Source organism: Cynocephalus volans, chromosome 1 (assembly GCF_027409185.1).
Source record: "Cynocephalus volans isolate mCynVol1 chromosome 1, mCynVol1.pri, whole genome shotgun sequence".
Taxonomy (NCBI): domain Eukaryota; kingdom Metazoa; phylum Chordata; class Mammalia; order Dermoptera; family Cynocephalidae; genus Cynocephalus; species Cynocephalus volans.
In genome coordinates this window covers 263,445,894-263,468,515 of record NC_084460.1, presented here as the reverse complement: position 1 = coordinate 263,468,515, position 22,622 = coordinate 263,445,894, and the positions used below count along the sequence as shown (strand labels likewise).

The following is a 22,622-nucleotide window of genomic DNA, read 5'->3' as shown; positions in this document are numbered from 1 at the left end:
TGCTGTTGGCACTCTATTCTGGCTTCCTGGACCTTCTCAGCAGTTTTTTATTATTATTATTATTATTATTATTATTATTATTATTACTGAAACATAATTGATTGTAATAGCTGTGGTGTACAGCATTGAACATCAGTATGTGTGTGCAATATCTGATGCTCAAACCAGGACAATTAGTATATTCAACATTATACAATGTAGTCATTTTTTGAGGCCCTTTACCAATTTCTCGCTAACGCCCCCCCTTTCCCACTGCTGGTGGCCTCAGTCCTGTTCTCTCCTTTTGAAAGTTCAACAGATTATTGTGATTGTTGCATCTTTCTTTCTTTTTTATTAATTTATTTTTTTAGCTCCCACTTATGAGTGAGGATGTGCATTATTTCTCTTTCCTTCTCACTATATTGCAAAGAATAAACCAAAAAAGAAATTTCCGACTATTCACTAAACAAAATTTGACTTTTTCTAAACTTTCTAATACTAGAGAAATGAAGTAAAACCATCTAAGAATAGTTTTTAAAAACTCACAAAAAAGAATACAAGTACATGAGGTGAAACCGTGAAGAAAAACAAGGGAATAAAGAACACAACATTCAGATAAGGGAATACCTCTGAGGCAGAGAGAGAAAGAGAAGGCACTGGGCAGGGGCGCATGCAGAGCTTCAAAGGAAATGGTAATGTTCTGCTGCCTGAACTGACTGCATGATGGTTACACATATCCCCATTTATTGTTATTCTTCATACCTTCCTCATATCTAATAAAAAATCTTTTGTAATTATTTAATAATTAAAACAATTTTTTTAAAGATTTTTAAATAGCATAAAAAGGAAGATAACTAGATTTCTGTCCCCAGCTTGCCATTGTTTAACTGTGTAACCTTTAGCCAGACACTTCTCTGGGATTTAGTAAAATACAGACATCAGACTAGAGCAGCGATCAGCAAACTGGCTCCCCGCCTGCTTTTGTAAATAAGATTTTACTGGAACATAAGCAAGCCCATTCATTTACATATAATGTCTGTGGCTGCTTTGGGGCTACAGCAGTAGCCAATGGTATGTAGTTGCAATAGAGACCATATGGCTCATAAATCCTAAAATATTTACTATCTGATCCTTTAAGAAAAGTCTCCCAACCCTGGGCTAGGGAATTATTATGGTTTCTCCTAACTAAGATTGATATTAAGTGAAAAATGTTAGTATCAAAATATGCTAAGACTTATTGGCCCACTAGTGGATCAAAGTTTCTTTTTGATACTGTCCATAAATGTTTTGTTTAGGTTTAGGTTAACTGCCCCACAGCCTGTAAAATCTCATAAATCATGTCAACAGATTTTAGACAAGTACTTTGTGCAGTGTACCAACAGTAATACGAGGCAGAATTGGCAATCTCCTGCCCGTCTCTGAAACTAAAGCTCATAACTGAAAAACTGGCTGGGAAATCTCAGAAGTCTAAAATATTCCCTCTTGCAAAGGGTCTCAGCTCACTTAGAATCAGAGAAATTTGTTCCCAGGACTCCCCTATATGCTGGCCCAAGGGTTACCTCAAGGAGAGTTTCAGTCTCTTAGCACACACATGTGTGCACATGGAAAAACTTGCCATTTGTTATTTTTAAATGCCAAGGGTGGTAAGTCCATCCTGCTCTTCATCCCAGTAAGTTCGCTTTCCTATCTGTGTAAACAATCCTTCAGGCTACAAAACTGTTGGGGAGCTGCCCCTGCCAGAGATAAAGAACAGGAATATGTTGTCTACCCAACCTTAACGCCTTGTTCCCCTCTACGCCCTCATGTGAAGCCAATGGTGTAACATTGCATTCCTGCTTGACGGTAATAGCTGCCAGTCCCAAACGGGCCACGCCGCCTGAAGTTCAACAATCTTGATGTTACCGCCCCATCCATGGACAACCAAGTGGCATGAAGGACCAGAAGCCATTCTGAGTCTCTAACTCCCAGCTCCACAAAACCCTTAAAATTAACCAAAACTAAGACACTGGTTGGAACTAACCATTTCGGGGTCTGTAGATCCACAAGAGCAGCAAACCCAGAGTTTCCCTTTCCTGGCTGTAGCAGGATAGCTGGGTATCAGGCCCACAAAAACAGTGTGACAATAAAGAACAGGGGCAACTCGGTGTCCCAATAGCCTCTTGAGCCACAGCAAGGGCACTGTCCGTGTTTGATGCATAGTGTTTCTGTTGTGCTCTTTCAGTTGAAAACAATAAATCTCCTTTTTTCCCTCTAAAAAGAGATGATTATAAGGATTCATCTCATTTTTTTCACAACCTGCATTATCATGTGCACAAATCAAAGTCACTTATTTAATGAGATGTGCTTACCTTAGAAAGTTATTTTGTTATATAAGTGTTTGGGGGATTTTGGTTTTTGCCAAGAAAGAACACTTGAAGTCAAAACCAGAGGACCTGGGTTCTAGTCTCCTACATCAAACTGTCACCCTTGAAAGGCACTTAACATCTTCAGACGTATATCTCTGAAGTAAATAAAGTTCTTGGAATAAGTGCTCTGAGGATAACTTTCATCCCCCTCCTTCTCAGCAGATGAACTTGCCCCCTAATCTAATGAGCCTGAAGCTATGAAAGAATCTGCTCTACCTTTTCACCTCAAATTGCTCTGAATCTTTATCCTCTAGGCCTTTGTTTAACACTCTAAATTGCAAGTATTCTTTCTTGTTAAGGTGAGTTTTCCACCCCGGCTCTTGACTTCATCCCCTTCTGTCTCTTCTAGAACATTGCTGTTTCCTGAGCATGACCCATAATTTTCTACCTCCATGCCTCTGCTCATGCTGGATTGTCATCCCACTTCATCAGAAAATCGAATTCAAGATCCAACAGAAATGCCACTCACTGCCTCTTGCCTTTTCTGAATTTTTACTGAGTGATCACTGGTCTTCTGTAACTCACCAGCTTTTATTTTATTCATTTATTACAGTACTAACATGCATGGAAGGAGTTATATACTCATCCTTTCTGCTACATTATAAACGCCATCTATTCAACTTTGTATGCCTTGTAATGTCTTATACAAGGCATTCAATCTCTACTGAGTAATGATGAATAAAATAGATTGAAAGTCTCCTCATATACTGATTTTTATTTTTTTATTGATTCATAATTGATTATAAATATTTTGGGGATTCAATGTTGACATATGTTGATCAAATCAATATTACTAGTATGTATATTGTTAAAAATTGTACTTACTCTTTATGCCCCTTGTCCAATCTCTCCCTATTCCCCTGTCCCTCCCCACTCCCACCACTGATAACCCTGGATTTCTTCTCTCCCTCTGAAAGAGTAATGGTTACTCTGTTGGTTTGTTATCTAGATGATCTGTCCAATGCTGAAAGATGTGTTCAGGTCCCCCAATATTATCGTAGAGCAGATGCTTCTTCTGTCACTCTGGAATGGGCTTTGTGGAGAGAGACATCCTATTCTTTCCTTTGGTCTCTGCTGGTGACTCTCCTTCTGTCAATGCACTCCAGTGGCTAGTGGACTATCTGAGTGGTGGTTGTGACGTCTACCTACTTTCACAGCAGCTGTGGTTACTGTGGTGGCTCTGGTGGGCCACACACATGGAGGTGATGTTTTTGGCATGCTCCTTGGTGCTGGCAGTGTGCCTGGATGTGGGAGGAGTGTCTGGTCCCTGGCTCCAAGCCTCAGGTCCCCAGGTGGGCCTGAGGTGCTGGCAGTATACATGGCTGTGGTCCCCTGGTGGCCTGAGGTGCTGGTGGTGTGCCTGGGCGGGAACTAATTTTTTGTCCTTTGCTTACTTCTAAAATAGAGGAAGTTCCTGTGGGAATCAATACTTGAGCTGTGTTGTTGAGCTAAATTGCTGCTTTGCTACTGTTTCCCTAGAGAAGGCTTTTTGTGCAGCTCAGGTTTTAATGGTTGACCTTATAGGTACTTCCAGCTCTCCAGAGACCAGGTGCACCTGTGTTGTGTAGAAACTCTGATCTGGGCCTGAATCTTTTCATCAAACTGCACTCCATGCAATTCTGCATTCCCAACCAGTCTCCTCTGAGTGGCCCTGTGCTGATTGGGAGGTGGATCAGCTATCCAGCTGTCCTTGGTGTGTCCCAGTGTTCTCCCAGTGGGCCCGTCACCCCAACCGCCCATGCTTCAAACATTTCCCATGGGATGGACCATGAGCCAGTCTCTTGTGATGACTCACTGGCCTCTGAATGGCTCCCCTTTACAGCTGTTCTGGCTCCTTGCTCCTACGTGGGTCCACGGGAACCCTATTAGTGGTCTTGCTGTCCTGGGGGCCACCAAGGCCCTCTTCTCCCCTGCTGCCCCAAGCAACTCCATCCAAAGGCCACAGCTGCGGTTCCTGCCAGCTCCTGCTGGTTCCTGCTCCATGCGCTCAGCAGCTCCAGCCTTAAAGCATCTGTGGCCCGAAATGCTCCAAGGAGTTTTTTCTTTCTCTCATCGTGGCTTCTCCCCTTTCATGAACTCCATAGGTCTCTCCTCTTCCCCTTAGCTTCAGAGGCCCCAGGTTGGCTACTGTTACATTTTTATAGTCGTAAATTGTTTGATTTGTGGGAGAGAGTGATGCTGGGGACCATCTATTCTGCCATCTTGACCAGAACTCCTCATATACTGATTTTAGTTTCTGATCACTAAAATCTTAATTTCTATTATCTATAGTCCCTGTCATGAGAAAGGTACACTTTATAAACACGTATCTTTATTATTGAGCAAATCACCAGCTAGTCACAGATTCAATCCCAAAAGACTTCACTTCTCAAAGTATATGTGCCTAATCCATTTTTCTTTTTCTCTAGTTTAGAGACTTTTTTAAAAAATCCCAGCTAGTAAAGTTGCACAAGGGAGAGACTGGAAATGGGGGTTAAAAAATATATTTACAATCTTTGGAGAAAGATAACTGCAGACATGGAAACCTTGGGGGTAGGGGGAGGATCTCCACTTCAACCAATTTTCTCTTGCACCTTCCAGCAAAAACCTTCCAGAAAAGTCCTTAAGTTTTACTGGTTGTCAGAAATTAAACTTGTTCCTTGTTTTGAAAAAAACACTATTTATGACAGACCTTTCACTTTGCAAACAACCAATAAATATTAGTTCAGTGAAAAATAACTTAGCAGTAAGAGCACAAGAGACCAAGAAGTAGTAATAAAAACCAAAATGAGAAGCTGATTGCCCTGTTTATCTTGCCCAGATTCTTCAGGGATTTTGTGCCAGGGCTAAGCTAGACACTGATCCCAAGGTCCAAAGACTGTGCTCTCACAGTGCTCACACACTGGTGAGAGCCACAGCAACTTCTGTACTCAAATTAAACAGTTCTGAGTATTTATACTCTGGAACAATATATTCAAATAAATAACATTAAATTGCTTGCCTCATTCCTTTCTTATTGTTTTCTTAATTTTCCCAATTAAGAATTATTTTATTTTCTCCAAGAGTACATATATTCCATTTAATATTAATCATTATTTGCCTACTCCTCTTGTGAAAACAATCAATCTTTAGTTCCATTTCACATAAACTTAGAATTTAATCTGTTCTACTTAATACATTCTAAAACATTTCCTCTGTAAAGTCGATAAACTCTTTCATATTGATTTATTCAGTTAGTAAATATTTATTGATCACCTAATATATGCTATTTACTATTCTAAGTTCTGGGAGTACAGCAGTGATCAAAACACACAAATTCCTGCTCTCAGGAGCTTACATTTTAGTAGAAGAGACATCATAAACCCACATATGTCAGGAGGTGTTAAGTGCTATTAAAAGTGAAGCAGGGTATGGGACTACAAAGTGCTTGGGGCAGAGTACTATTTTAGGTAACATGGGGAAGGGTGAAATAGGAGAGCAAACCTTGCGAAAATCTAGAAGAACATTCCTGGTAAAAAACTTACATGCCAAGGCCCTGAGGCGGAAACCTGCCTGGTCTGATTAAGGAATAACAATGAATAATTAGGAAATTCTATAGCCCGTGAGATTATACCAGCTGAAGACTTCATTTAATTAAGGCTCATAAACTTTCTACTATTTCTAATTACTCTCCCAATAGAAATTGCTATATGAAATACAAAATAATCCAAACTACACTAACTCCTTGAATTAACTATTGCTGAGTACCAGTAGATACTCAGACAGTTCCAGATGGATAAAATCATTTCCTGGCTCTAAAGCATCCTAGATGTGAAAACAACCGTATGTAATAGTAATTCAGTTCCTACTGGCCTTAGTCTGTCCAAGTAAGTGAAATGACAACCTAAATACGTATAAATTACTAGATATGTGCCTAAGAATTCTTCATCAACTTACCACTTCTACCATTATGCTTACTTATGGACTGTCATTCCACTGGAATGGAAGTTCCAGGAAAGCAAGTCTGTTTTGTATTGTTTAACACTCTATCCCTAATGTCTAGAAAACCTGAGCTGTCTACTAGACACTCAATAAATACTGAAGAGCAAATAGGAATATGACAAAAAAGGAGATAAAAATATGTGATTATTTTGGTCAAAGAGAGGATATGGTTGTGTGGTGATGACAATCACAAAACTAATAATATTTTGTGAGTTCTTATAGAACGGCCATCACTGTGCTGAATGCTTTACAGTATGAAGTATGTACAGCAACTTTATATAGTACTATTATTGTCTTTATCTTACCATTGAGGAAACAGAGGCTGAGAGGTGAACATGATCAATTTGTAAGTGTCAGGGCTCAGATCTGAACCCAGGGAGTTTGAGTCAAGGAAAAAAGAAATGGAAGAACACACAGACACAAAATCTTATATTAATAAATTATAAGTATTATAGGAAATGTTCTTATATTAATTGTTCAATACTTATATTATTATAATGTTCAAATACTTATATTAAATAATTATAAGTATTATAAGGAAACTTAGAAACAGAGCACAAAGTTAGGGCTGAACGGGTACTTCTTAGATAGACAAAGGGTAAAACACGAGGGTTGTCTTGGGAGTAATGCCAAGATCAGCCTCACTGTACATTTTATAAAGGATTAGAAGAGACTGAGTAATCTGATGTTTCAAATTTTGCAAATGACACATTAAGCATCTCTGGGGTGTGAAATGCCAACCTGACAAAAATAAAACAAAATACACTTAGAGAATGACAAGCTATAAGTTCACAGGACCCAAGAATGGGATCTGGCAAATCCATGAAGCGGGTAGGTGTCTCTCCAATTTCCATTTCAGTACTTGCTTCCCTGATTCAGTATGTTCTACTGTCCTCTGATCTATCCAATCCCTTGGGCCTGGTAACTTATCCCATGGCAAAGTTAGGATTAGAAAGCCCTAAGAACCAAAACCAGACAAGACCTAAAATTTGCCCTAACCACAGGCTTGGTATTCAAAGCAGGATGTCAAGCCCTGTGGACACAAAAGAGCCAGCAAGACCCAAGTCCTCCAGGGACAAATGCCAAAACACTGCAACTAAGCTGTACTTCTCAAAGTGGGCAGAGCCTTTTAGCTAAAATGCCTGGCTGCTCTACACAGAGATAGTGAGCCTGTTGAACTTACTACCACAACACATGGCACAAACTGAAAATACGAACATGTTTAAGAGCTTCTTAAATAAATGCACAATCATCTAAATGGGAATCTAAATGGGATTTAAGGTAAACTAGGGCCACTTCTGAGATGGCAAAGAAGCTCAGTGTAAGTTCCTGTTACATGCTTGTTGAGGCAATATTGGATGTGCAATACTAGGATCACAGGTCTAAGCATACAAAACGTCTCATAAAGATATTTAGTAGCTACCAGACCTCAGAATAACAAATATGCCTCTCGATACTTTTAAACTTATAATCCTTTAATGCATAGTCATCTGACACCCAGAAACCAACAATCCTTATGTTTTAGTCACTAAACAAGTACAGTCATCTCGCAGCATGTGTAGGGATTGGTTTTAGGACCCCTGCATGTACCAAAATGCACAGATACTCAAGTTCCACAGTTGGCCATGCAGAACCTGCATATATGAAAAGTTGGCCCTCCCTATGAAAGGTTTCACATTCCATGAATATTGTATTTTCGATCAGCAGATAGTTGAAAAAAATCTGTATATAAGTGGACCTGCACAATTCAAACTCATGCTGTTCAAGGGTCAACTGTAATTACAGCATTAAAAAAAGTTCTATAACAAATATCTTACTGATTTTAAGTCAAAATTAATGATAATTTTGTTTGGTTTTTTCTCATTTAATCTATATCAAAAAAATTACAAAAGTTAGTTACTTATTGTCCCAATATTATAGATAAAGAAACTGAGGTTTTGAGAAGTTATGTGACTTAGCCACGACTATGTGGCTATTAGCCGGTGGAGCAGGTACTCAAACCCTGGCAGTTTGACCCCAGAAACCACACTCTGGACCACAAATAACCTATATTGCCTCCATTCTGTTCTACAAAAATAAAAACATTATAATGTACATCCTTATGCATTAATCTGCAAATCCATCCAAATCTAATCAAATCCTTTAATCCAGCACAATTAGATACTATCTATATACAAGGGTACTTCAAAAAGTTCATGGAAAAATAGAATTAAGATACAAATGTTTCCACAAAATTTTTGGAGTACCCGCGTATAACAGAGTTAATCCAAAAAGTTGGAGGGGAGTCATATTCCTGTTCTCAGAAGTATCATTATGAAAATATTCAACTATACTTTGTAGATCAATCAGAAAGTACTATAAGCAATAAATAGCTTTCCAATGAAAATGGCAAATCTGCCTTAAACCCCAAATCTTACATTTAGGAGTTTTTAATTTTCTTTCCATCTGCTCTAAAATACCGGGTGTGGTTTCAAGACAGAAAAGTATAGTCAGGGAGTCATCAGAAGTCATGTGGGACTGTTCTTAGAGACAATATTTCCTTGTAAAACACAGATCAGCTACTCTGTGGACATAAAAATTTCCATCTGGAAAAAAGCCACCAACAAAAGGAAAACAAATGCAAAGCTGTTTTAACATTTTAACTAAATTACATGTAAACAAAGGCCACCAAACTTTAAACAGCAAAAGTGGTGGTTTGTAGATAATGAGCTTGAATGCAGACAGATGTGGGAAAACCATGAGGCTATTCAATTTATTATGCCTGTGTTAAGTGCTATTCTCACATTTTACACATCGACCATATAAAAAAGCCATTTCAAACTGTTTAATATTGGGGAATAGTCTTTATCTTTTAGAGTCACACACTGAAATATTTATGGATGAAATGATATGATCTGCTTCAAAGTAATCTGGATTGGGGAAAGCAGGGAGTAGAAGGAGGATCAGGTGAAACAGGGTAAACACCACGAATAGTGAATTGTTGAAGCTAGGGGATGGATACATCGGAGTTTGCTAAAGCATCCTCTTTGTTTTTTATTTATACTACTCTACTTATCTATGCATATGTCTAACATGTCTCATAATGAAAAGTTTTATTTTAAAAAAGCTATTTAAGAGTTTTTAAAGTGTACATTATAGTTGAATTAATTTGGAATTTTGGTACATATTAGTACACCAGATATAATAATCTGTGCCAACAATTTAAAATTCATTTTTTATGTGATTCTCATTGTTTACTATTACTAAAGAAGCCATATATAAAAGTTCAACGAAAAGTTGTGTTAGAATAAACAGATGAAGATGGCTGATTTTTCATGGCTAATATAAAAAAAATCAGCACACAGGTAATCAGATTTTTTCAACTCTATAAAAATTTCTAAATTTTGGTAAGGATCTCTTTGTCCCAACTTCGTAATAGCCATATAATTAGTTAACATTAGACTTTCATTTTCCATATTTTTATTTTTATTGAGAAGTATTTTCAAACACTTTAATGAAAGTGAAATATAACTATGAAAATTATTTTTTATTCATTTAGGATAGTGTGAGAGCTATGGAGTTTGGTTTGTTGGCTTGTTTATGGGAACATAGCTGACTGTACATATCTGTGAGGTACAGCATTGAAGATCAATACCCATGTGCAATATGTGATGCTCAAATCAGCATAATTAATATATTCAACATTACATAATGTAATCGATTTTCGTGGCCCTTTACCAGTTTCTCCCCTACTGCTCTCTCCCTCCCCCTCCCACCTCTGGTAACTTCAGTTCTGTTCTCTTCTTTTGAAAGTTCAACATATTATTGTGATTGTTGTATCTTTCTTCCTTTCTTTATTTTTTTTTAAATTCCCACTTATAAGTGAGGACATGCAGTATTTCTCTTTCTGTGCCTGGCTTACATCACTTAATATAATTTTTTCTGAGTTTATCTATGTTGCTGCAAATGGCAGAATTTCATTCTTTTTATGACAGAGTAGTATTCCATTGTGAAAATTCAGAATATGAGTAGAATACAAACATCGCCACTAAACAGTATACAGTTTCTAATCTGCCTCAGCTCAATGAAAGCCTGGGACAACTAGGTCAAAGTTATACGTTTACTTTTGTTAAGACATAGTTTGCTTTCTTTTGTTCCTCAGATTAATAATTCTAATTTCAGATAGCCATTTCAAAAATGCATTTAGGCCTGTAAAACAAAGGGTGATGTGTAATCATAAATGAGGACAGAAATTACCAAAAACACACATTACATGTGACAGTATTACCGAAAGAGGATCAGTTCAATAGGAATTGCAGGGCATGATTCTAGTAAGCTCTGAAACCACCATACCTTCGAGCATCACTGATATCTTCTCACTGAAGGCCCATATTTCACACGTTGATTTTGGTTCTTGTGATCGTTCAATAATACCAAACCACAAAGTTCCACATTTTGCTTGTATTAACCACAAATGACCCTTGTATGGCGAGATCCCACTTATTGCTGAAGTGCTTCTTCGTTGTTTACCAAATGTGTACAAAAAAAAAGTTTCCGAAACATACTGTATAGAGAACATGTCGTGAAATTTTCTGAATTTCTCATTGGAACCAGCAAATCAAAGGAATAGTAGCATTTAATTTTATTTTACAACCTGCTTTATAAATATCACAGAAGCAACTGTGTTGGAAAGTAGCCTTCATTAACTTCATTAAGAATTTACACGAATTTCTATGCATGAAAATTTGGTTACATATATGTGAAAAATATACAACAAAAAATTAAATAATTGATCTTTGTTTTACCTATGTTCTTCTCTTACGTGCACACATTCAAATTAGTAATTTTTTTTTTTCAAAATGACCCTAGAATAGAACTATTTACTTTCTCTGACAAGATAGCTTCCTGGGGTGGGATGGAGCTGAAAGGAGGGTGGGGGAGACGGCAATGGATTCCACTGTGAGGGAGCATTTCTATCCTGGGTAAAGAATATCCTTTCTCCAAAGTGATAACTTATGTTTTTTTTTTTCAAAAAAGAATTAACACGGCACATGATAATGCAATTGGGTACTTGCCTTTCTTTCATTAGACAGGATTGCTATATATTTAATCAGAAAGGAAGTCTGCGGGGCCAAAATTTCTAAATTACTTCCCCTTTCTGTAAGAAACAAAAACTAAGCCTTTTTATCAAGGAAAATAGATAAACACCTTCCAAGTTCAACAAGACTGGCTATTGTAGGGGAAGCAAGGAGCTATAAAGAGAAAGGGGACTCTAACCCAGCTCTGTGCTGCCAGTCACATGATGTCGTGAAGTCCCTATGCTCCCTTGAAAGAGGACGTCACCATGGTTCAGCAGGTGAACCAGGACTACAAAATTTCTCTTCCTATTCCATTTACCTGGGAAACATAATATGCATCATCACTTTGCTACAGCCTCATGAATAATCCTGTGCTGCTTCATAAAAATGCCCAGCTCTAGACCAACACACACAATCCAAGGCCTGCTGATGCTACACAACAATTCTTAAACACAAGCAGCCACATTTAAATTCCTATTCTTTACTGATTTACAAGCATGCATTAAACAAACATTTACATAGGATGACAAAGTAGATGTGTAACTTTCACACAAATAATTTCATGAAATAGATATGCTGGCAAAGAACAACACAACACCCCTCCCCCCTGTGTAATTACATGAAAATAAATGAAACAGGAGTTATTTAAATTTGACTTTCTCAAGAGGTGATCAGAAAAAGCTGCCTAGCACTCAGAAGCAATAATGACAAAATGTATACAGTGGCAGGAATGTATAAGATGTTCACTCAACATATCCAATGCTGTTTTCTCCAAATAGAACTATAGTAAGACTGTGACAGACACTGTAAGCTGGATCACTCAATACCCATTGCCAACCACCTTTCACCCTGCCTCTACTTTCAAGGTTGTCAAAGCTAAATACTCACTTTCCCTGCCTTTTTTTAGCAGGGTAGGGAGGACAGGGGTGAACAAGAGGACATGTATCAACTCTCAGGCCAATATGACTTAAATAGAAGTCAGCTGGTGAAATTTCTGGGCAGCTTTTTGTTTTCCTGATAAGAGGGACAGTGCAGCTGACAACCCCCTGCCTGCACACACACTCCGTCATTTCTGCCACAGCAAGGGCAGCCATCTTACCACTATGAGGAGACAAGCCTGGGGATGAAAGTCAATGAGTGCAAGAATAGCAGAGCAAAACGTCAGAAAGACCCTGGGTCATGGAGTAGCAGCAGCAGCACCAGCAACTGCCTACCTCCAACTTCTAGTAATAGGAAAAAATTAAACCCCTATTTGCTTAAACTTTAAGTCAAGCTTTCTGTTGCTTGAAGCTGACTATTTCTCTAACAGTCACAAACAAAAGTAGTGGCAGGTACCCACTTAAAACCCAGCTAACCTAGAGCATTTAAGCAGCTAACTTACTTTGAGTTTGAGTTTTGCATGCTGAGTTGAAAAATACATTGGACTCTGAACCAGGCATTGACAATGTCTTACTTTTGACCTTAACCAAATCATTTCACCTCTCTGAGCCTCAGTTTTCTTACATTTGTAAAACGAGAGATAATATGGCCTGCCCTGCCTACCTCACATGATTATTACGAGGGTCAGACAAAGGACCTGACTCTGAATAAATCCCAAAGTTCTATATAAATGTAAAAGTTGTATGATCCTCATATACATCATGCTCCCTGTATATATTTAGTTACCACCCATCCCACTCACAAATCCTGTAGCAAATAAATATATTATGAACTGCGTTTACTGCAGAACACTAAACAAGATACTACTTGATGAGCTTAACTGTTCTTTCCTAAAGCATATTTATGCTAGTCTCACGATTAGAAAGAAACTTGTCTCCTAATTATGGAATCAGTAAAAATGATGAGATATGCTAAAGGCAGAAAAATATCTGAGATGTAATGATAATTAGTTTTGGCTTCCAAAAAAACAACTGAAGGCAGATATTCAATTTCGCAAAGTATTATATTCTAATATGCAAGATAGCTCAGTTATCAAACCAGTAATAAAAACTAATATTCACTTGGTACTACTTATAGAGCACTTTCACACTCATGATGTGAAATCTTCATAACTCTGAGGAAATATTGTAATTATTCCCACTCAGTAGTTGAGGAAACTGAGGTTCCCCGACCTTAAGTGATTGTCAAAGGTTATAAGTCTAGAAAGCACCACATCCATGACCCAACCTCCCGGCCTTTTGCTCTGAATCTCTTGCTCTCTTTCCATGCTATTCTGCCAATTCATAAGTCCTTAATGTTTCTGATTAAGCACACTTTCACCTAATTTAATGTGGATGGTTGCTTATAAACACCATAAACAACTAACTGGGAACATTTAAAACACATATGTCAGAAATAGGTTAATTTCTTATCCTTAATATGATGAGTCCTTACAAATTTAAAAAAGAAAAAGACCAACAACAATGGAAAGTTAGGAGAAAAATATAACCAGAGAATTTATGAAAAATTCAATGCAAATACCTTTGAAGCACTTGAGGAAAAAATGCTCAATCTTAGTCAAATAACTGCAAGTAAAAATAAGCTTTTTTCCTATCTTATTATCAAAACTTTAAAAATTGCTCATGTGCAAAATTGACCATGGTGAAGGGAAAAGTTACTCTCATATACCATCAGTGGAGAATGCACTGACTAAAATCTTGGAGGGCAATTTTACACTAGTCAGCAAAACTAAAAACACACAGCCGTTGGCATAGCAATTCCACTTCTAGGAATTTATTTGTTATTTATTTTATTTATGTGAGCAAAGAATCATGTAAAAGATGTTCCTAAGAGCAATTACAGCAAAATACTAAAGACAACCCAAATATTTGCTCTTCAAAAGTAATTACATTTTGGCTATCTCACAGTAAAACACTACACTTAAAAAAAATCAGAATGACATTGTAGTATCCTCCTCATTTGTATATGAAAAAGAATACACAGAGATCACACCCTAACATCTGAGCTGGTATGTGCTTAACAATATACTTCTGGAAAGATACTCAAGATATTCACCTTTAGAAAAGGGAACTGAGGATTCAGGAGTCTGGTTTGGGAGGGGAACTTATATTTCAGTTATGTTTCAGTTTAATACTGTTTGAAATGTTTAATCTTTTGCATGCCTATACTTAACTTGGTTGATGTGACAATCCAGTTAGATAAAATAATGTAAGTTAAAGCATATTGCAAACTGATAAAGTACACAAACTAAGGCATCCTGAACATTGCTTTATCACTAATTTTTTTGGAAGACTTTTTATTGATCCAGCACCTACTGCCTCAAGTTAAACTCAGTAAACACAAGTCCTCAATAAATACTTCATGATGGATTGAAGAATTCGCTATTAAAATACAAATGTCCACCCAAAAGCTAACACCTTTAAGTCGTGCTTCTCAAACTTTTCCACCAAATTGCCTCTAATGTAAAAGATACTGAGTTTGTTCCCCCAGGGACCTAGAAGATATATCAAAAGGCCCTCATATTTTTAGTATGTCCATAGTCTTTTTTTGATAGAAAAATTTTTTTTCACAAGCCTTCAAATAAAATTGGTCATCCAGGAAGATGCACTAGGTTTATTCTGAGGCCTGGCCCCCAAGAACTGGGTTACAGCAGTTTGAGGAATTTGACTTTAAAGGATATGTGTTAACATCTCAGCAGAGGAAACTTTGAATATGGAATGAAAGACATGGAGAAAAAAAGGAAGGGGGCAAAAACTGGGGTCAGATACTTTGTGAATTAATCCTCAGAATCACCATTCTTTAAACAAATTACTGAACTTCTACTATCGCTATGGTCCCTTTCCCTCATGAAGCTACAGCTTTTAGCTCTAATACATACTGTACAAATGCCCTCCAAAGAGGTTTCAGCCAATGCATTCTCCACTGATGGTGTATGACAGTACTTTCTCTCCACACCATGGCAATTCAGCACATGACCAGATTTTCTGTCTAGCAAGCAGAGCAGGGTGGAAGCACATGTCAAGCACTGAATCAAACGTAATTAGACAGTGACACAAAGGATTACTGGACATGAAGTTAAAAAAAATGCTTCAGCCAGGGTGGTCAGAGAAGGCCTGTCTGAGGGAGGCATGTCTGAGCCAAAAGTCAAACTATGGGAAGGTGTGATGGTTAATTTTATGTGTCAACTTCTCTGGGCCACAGAGTGCCCAGATTAAACATTATTTCTGGGTGTGTCTGTGAGGGTGTTTATAGATGAGAGTCAATTGAATTGGTGGGCTCAGTATATTCCCCTCCTCAATGTGGTTGGGCATCATCCAATCCACTGAGGGCCGGAATAGAACAAAAGGCAAAGGAAAGAGGAATTCACTTCCTTCTTTTTCCTGCATCACTGCCTGAGCTGGGATATCTCATCTCATCTCCTGCCTACAGCCTGGGATTTACACCATCAGCTCCCCTGATTCTCAGGCTTTTGGACTCAGAATTATACCACCAGCCTTCCCAGGTCTCCAGTTTGGAGACACAAATTGTAGTACCTCTCACTCTCCATAATTGCGTGAGCCAATTCCCCATAATAAAATCTTCCTATACATATACATAAATAGATAGATAGATAGATAGATAGATAGATAGATAGATAGATAGATAGATAGATAGATAGATAGATAGATAGATAGATAGATAGATAGATAGATAGAATCTATTGATTCTGATTCTCTGGAGAACCCTGACTAATGCAGAAAGGGTTAGCCATTCAAAAATGAGGAAGAATGTTCCAGGGCAAAGGTCTGAGGTAGCATATACTTGGTACATTCAAGGAACAGAAAGGTGGCCACTGTGCTTGGAGCATGAGGACGTGGGGATGAGGGGTGGACAGTGAGTTTAGAGAGGCAGGATCCAAGCCATGTAAGGCCTTGTAGGCCAAGGTAAGAATGTAACATTTATTTTTATTGCAATGGGAAGCTATTGGAGGACTTTAAGCAGGGGAATGATATGATGTCACTTATTTTTTAAGAAAATCATTCTGCTTGCTATGCAAGCAATGATCTGTAGAAAAACAACAGAAGAAGCAGGGAGGCTAGTCAGGAGGCAACTGAAATAAACCAGGTGAGAGAAGATGATGACTTAATTGTAGATTTAGTAGTGGAGATAAAGAGAAGGTTCAGATTTTAAGACATATTTTTAAACTGTGGAATTGTTAATAATTTGGATATGGGGAATAAGGAAAAGAAAGAATTGGTGAAAGAATCCCAGATTCTCAGATTGAGCCATCGGGTAGATGGTGTTACTATTTACTACGACAGGAGATGGGGAGGGAGAGTTCTGCTGAGAACATTGTGGCCAAGATTCCTAGTTGCCACCCAAAATGCACTTTCCAATTCTTCTTAAGTAACCAATCTCCAATTTTATTCCAGCTAAAAGACTACATTTTCCAGCCTCCTTCTGTCACTAAGCGAGGTTATATAGCTAAGTTCTAGCCAACAGGAAATAAGTGGAAGTATTACACAGGACTTTTAGCACAACTGCCCTATGCTTCATCTCCTTTCCTGCTGCCTGGAATGAGGGAGTTACATGGAGCTCCAGCAGCCATTTTGAGTCATGAAGTGACCTTGAGGATGGAACTCACATGCTGAGAATGGCAGATTAAAGAATTTAGATGAAGCCTATGTTTCTGGTGATTTCAAGAAGCAGATGTACAAGTGCTGGACTATCTCTGGGCTTCTTTTAAGTGAAATAAATTCTTGTGTGCTTTCAATTATTTTGAGTTTCCTGAATTATGCAGCCAAACTAAGTCTTAACTGATACAGAGACTTAAAGATAGATATAATATGTCTATTAAATATCCTAGTAAGGTAGAATCCCCATTTTAAGCATGAGAAGACTGAGTGTCAGAGAAGTTACTTGCCCAAAGTCAAACAGCCAGCTTGAGATAGAGGCAAGGTTTGAACCAAAGGCAGTCTGACTCCAAAGTTCATGTCTATATATTATACCATCCTGTACTTAAAAAGAAGAGAAGGGAGGCACCAGAATCACAATCATGTTCAATAGCACAATCATGTCTAGGACCATTCCTATACATGACACACCAAAACAGCTCTATTCAACTTGATATAAGGAAGAATCAATCATCCCCTATTACTATTTATATGATGTCAGTAGTGTATCACCTGCTTTACCTTTTTTTTAAGGCAATATATGTTTAATTACATTCATCTGATCCATTTAGCCCTAAGTTTATTTCTATTGTATTAAAATGTTACTTATATTTATAGTTGCTCTTGCAACTAAATATATACTAAACTCCATTCTGAATTGTTCTAGCCCATTCTGGATTCTAATACATACTCCAGCCCAGAGCTAACACCTTCCCTTACATGATCCATTAATTATGCACCCTGTAAGATAATAATGATAAGTTCTCCATAGCTCCCAACACCAATGGATCTGACTAGCAGTTCATCTTGGCAACAATTTCATGGTTTATTGATGATTATCTCATGAGACAGAGAAACAAATGCTTTGTAAAGTAAAAACGTTATGTACCTATCACTCTTTTTTCAATCTATCAGTTCTGTCAACCTATAAAAAAGAGACAATTTGATTAGTGATGCAAGTGTTTTTTCTGATAAGGTCAGGCTGACAGCTGGCTTAAACTTTAGGTGTTCCTAAGCAGTCAGGAAGGAAGGTTTTTTTCTTTTACTTTTTCATTGAAGTGTAGTATACATACTGCAAAGTACATAAATCTTAAGTGGACAGCTTGATAAAATTTTACAAAATGAGCACACCTGTGTAGCCACCACCCAGCTAGCGACACAGAACATTTGAGGCATCCAGAATCCTCCCTCATGCCCTTTCCAGTCATTGCCCATCCCCCGATAAAGTTAACCACTATCCTGACTTCTGATTCCACAGACTCATTTTGCCTGTTTTTGAACCTGATGTAAATAGAACAGTGCAATATATAATCCTTCACTTAACATTATGTCTGTAAAATACATCCATTTTGTTGTAAGTAGCCATAGTTTATTCTTTTTCATTACTGTGTAGTATTCCATTTATTCATTCTGTTATTAATGGACATTTGGATTATTTGCCATTTTAGCTACTATAAATAATGTTGCTATGTACATTCTTGTCCAATACTTTTAATACATAGTAAAGGAAATTTTTCACTTTGAGTTTTTTATTCTTGTTTTTGTTTTATTTTTGGTGGTATACAAACTACATTGCCTATATATTTGGGAGTAATACATCCAAAGTAAGCATACACACTTTGGCTAAAATGTATTATGCCTAATTCAATGCTCTGAACAAAACTCCCTTGAGTACTTGAGTATTGTTAAGAAAATAATGAAAAGAAAAGAAAGGGGGAAAAGAGACTCTTGTAAGGGAGACATAGAAAGCTTGGAAAGCAGGTAATAAAAAACATGAAAAAAAGAGGAGTAGTGGGTTGAGTCCTTCTATAAATTTTCAAGTTTGCAGTGAGTTAGATGACCACAGTTTGGCATTTAGGTTTTGCCATATACTGCTATTAAGATATTTCCTCAAGATGAACCCATAAGATTGGATATCATTTTGCTGATGTTTGGTACATACTTTCACTTCTTTGGAATATACTGGGGCTTTCTAGTGATACAGTGATTATATGTAATAGGTAAAGAAGCCCTTTATTATTCCACGCCACATTAGATTCCCAATAACTGAAAGGCTTGGCTCCTCCCCCTCCTCCACTCTGAGAAATTAAAGGTTAAGAAATTTTTTTTTATCAATATACATTGTAGTTGATTTTCGTGTCCCTTTACTGATTCCTCCCTCCCCGCTTCCTCTTCCCCCCTCACCCATCAACATCATATCTGCTCACTTATCTTAATAAGTTCAAGGAATTGTGAGGTCAAGAAATTTTATTAAATGTTTAAGATATTTATAATTTTGGGTGGGGGTTGGGGCACCTCATCTCTTGCCTTTCCAACCCATTTTCATTCATTTATTCAAAAATCTGTCTTCTTGTTACCTAATGTGTACAAAGATCTGTGTTAGGTGCCTGAGAGGTGAAAAAACATAGAAATATTAAATATTTACAGATTAAATGACATATATCCAATATTTGCTTCCAAATAATGATGAGGGTAAGAAGATGGGCATGATGGAACAGAACAGGCCATGAATTGGCTAATTGATTGTTGGAGTCAGGTGATGAATCCTTGGGGCTTCATATTGCTGACCTGTCTGATTTTGCATGTGCTAAAAATTCTTTATAATGAAAAGTTTTTAAAAACACACAAAGTGCATAAGACAGCCTCTGTCCTCCAGAAGCACTAAAACATGCATTCAAACTGCCTAGTGACACTTAAAGAGGCCACGGCAGTTATGAATCTCAATTCTGGTATTTTAAGATCAAGACAATGCCATGAAAAGAGTGACTTTGAGGCCTAGAAGTTGAGTTTCCAAGGTCACATAGTTGGCATCAGAGGTGATACTGAAAATTAGTCTCTTCACACACACACACACACACACACACACAAGCACTGTTTTTTCTTCTAGTCAGACTGCTCCAACACAGAATGGTATATGGGAAAAGCTATGAAACCAGTCAAAACCAGAGGTATAAAAATTCAAAGGAGATACCACCTGCCCCTGAAACCATGGGCTATTTCATAAATTGTACTCCGCCCACAAATCTAAGAGGGCTATCCACCAGAACAGAGAAAAATCTGATTAGTGACACAAGAATGTTACTTTTATTTGCATAATTGTTTGGTTAACCTCTGTTTCTCCCCAAGTCACACAGTGTCCTCACAGGGTGCTGAGACCTACACACATTAGCAACAGAAACGCCAGCGGCTAATTACCCTATCCATCATTTGTCAGTCAGACAAGATACAGTGAGCATTTACAATATACCAAGAACTGTGTTAGGACGTGGAGATACTGCAGAGATAATCTCAGTCACTGCCCTCAGGGAGCTCTCAGGCTGGTAGAGAATTACTAAAGAAATAATTATGAAGGACAATCTCAGGGTGCTCCAGCAATCTAAATTCCTCGTAGCTCTAGATTCAGATTGACTAACATTTAAAAGTACATTTCTGCACATTTAGACATTTTCAGATGTTCATAATTTTAAAGCAATAAACCAGCACAAGGTAGAGTTCTACTCTAACCAGTAAAGCATCAGGCACTAGTAAAAGGAGAACAATTGCCAAAAAGAAGACAAAAACTGTAAGATGCTGTCATGCCTATATTTTGAATATTTTCCCAGATGATTTTTCCCATAATGGAGCCATATAGCTCCATTTATTTAAATGAGTTTTGAGGAGATTTCAGCTCTTTGAAAATACATAAAAGTGTTCCATTTTACTCCTACAAAAAATGTTTCTCATTCCAAACCCTCGATATGCTAGATAAAATCTTAACCAAGCATACTCTCACCTCTAGTTCTCTTGAAGTAGATTGCCTTTCCCCTAGGAAAGGAATTCAATTTTTTTCCTTGTGTTTTCCATGTATATTAGAACATCTAAAGACAAGTAAAACAATAAAATTACTTTAAAATATGGAAAAGCAGTCATAAAAATCAACTTTCATAAGGTATCTCATTTTTACTTTTCACATAAAAATAGATGTCTACTCTAGCCTACCTGAAAAATCACAGAAATAATATAATCTATACTTAGAACATTCAAACATTTTTCCAAAAATTTCACTGTTGGGGAAATTTAGTAAGTTACAGTGTTTTACTCAAAGGTCCTTAGCTGTCTCTATGAGGAAAGAAAGGAAAAAAGAGGGAGGGAGGGAGGGAGGGAAGGAGAGATAGACAGAGGGATGAAGGAAGGAAGGAAGGAAGGAAGGAAAGGAGAGAGGGAGGGAGGGGGGGAGGGAGGGAAGGAAGGAAGGAAAGAAGGAAAAAAGGAAGGAAGGAAAAAAGAAGAAGGGCAGGAAGGAGGGAGACGAGAAAGAGAAAAAGGAAAAAACCCAACACCTAATTCCATAATCATTAGATCACTTCTCTGTTCATAAATAAGGACTGTCAAAAATGATTTATAATATAAAAATGCTATTGATTTGGACATTCATAATTTTGTGTAGCTTTAACTTCTAAGGTTGGGCAATAATTCTCTCCCTCATTATAAAACATTTATCCATTCCCACATTCAAATCCCCTGAGCTTTTATGCATTCTATTACATTGCTAGCCTAGCAGTGTGTGAAACTAAATTGTTTTGAAAAAAATATAATTGCACCAAGTTAGCACACTTGGAAAATTTTAATTTTTCTTTTAAAAGTTAAATACTAATTACTTTCACATTCATGCATTACTAAACATCTCATGTTTCAACCCCTCTATCTTAGTTAAACTGCAGAAGTTAGTGGGATTAAAAATGGTTTGCAGGGGCCGGCCCGTGGCTCACTTGGGAGAGTGCGGTGCTGATAACACCAAGGCCACGGGTTCGGATCCCATATAGGGATGGCCGGTTTGCTCACTGTGGTGCTGACAACACCAAGTCAAGGGTTAAGATCCCCTTACCGGTCATCTTTTTGAAAAAAAAAAAAAAATGGTTTGCAAAGACCTTAGGTAGCAAGATAAAAGTTAGCCCTACAACAAGTTGTAGGGAAGGAGATGTCACCATCTTCACCAGAAAGTGTTCATTGCAAGAAATGGAAAGGAAAGCTGCCTGAATTTGCACAGCCCTCCATCCTAACCAAAATAACTGAATGTTTAGAAATTAGAAATTTGAAGCCTCGTGAATTAAAGAGACAACCCAAAATCTATTAAATTTTCCTGAGGATTTGGTCCACTATGCTCCAAAGAATACAGACATCATAATACCCTAGGAGTCTACATACATACATCAATGCCTTTTAAATCAACTATTTTTCTTACAGCAAAAAAAAAAAAAAATTATTTTTTATCATCAAATTCCAGAAACAGCAAGCACAACTTAGTGATAGCACCACTGAAATTATAGCTTCAGACCAGCTTTGATAGACAGCAACAGAAATCGGATGTTTGTAAGGAAAGATAAGCATCTTAGGCATTTATGTTCACTTATCTATACCCCCTGCCAACCCTGGACCCAAATTAGGAATTCTAAATCCTTTGAACCTGAAAATTATTAGATTTGATGTCCAGATGTCTATAATAATAAATAAGGCTTTCAAGGATCAAGAAGATAGCTGTTATACAAAACCTGGTTGCTAATCAGAAGAATTAGGCAATCTCAAAGGCAACCTTAAACCAGTCTCTATACTCAGATGCCTCCAGCAGCCAAGCAGGTAAGTAACTGCTGGGG

General features: G+C 37.5%; 1 protein-coding gene across 3 annotated transcripts in view; it reads right to left on the bottom strand.

Moving 5' to 3' along the window:
- Nucleotides 1-22,622, bottom strand: part of PLCL1 (phospholipase C like 1 (inactive)) — a 394,267-nt gene that overhangs the window by 220,078 nt on the left and 151,567 nt on the right. The gene's annotated exons all lie outside the window — the stretch shown is intronic.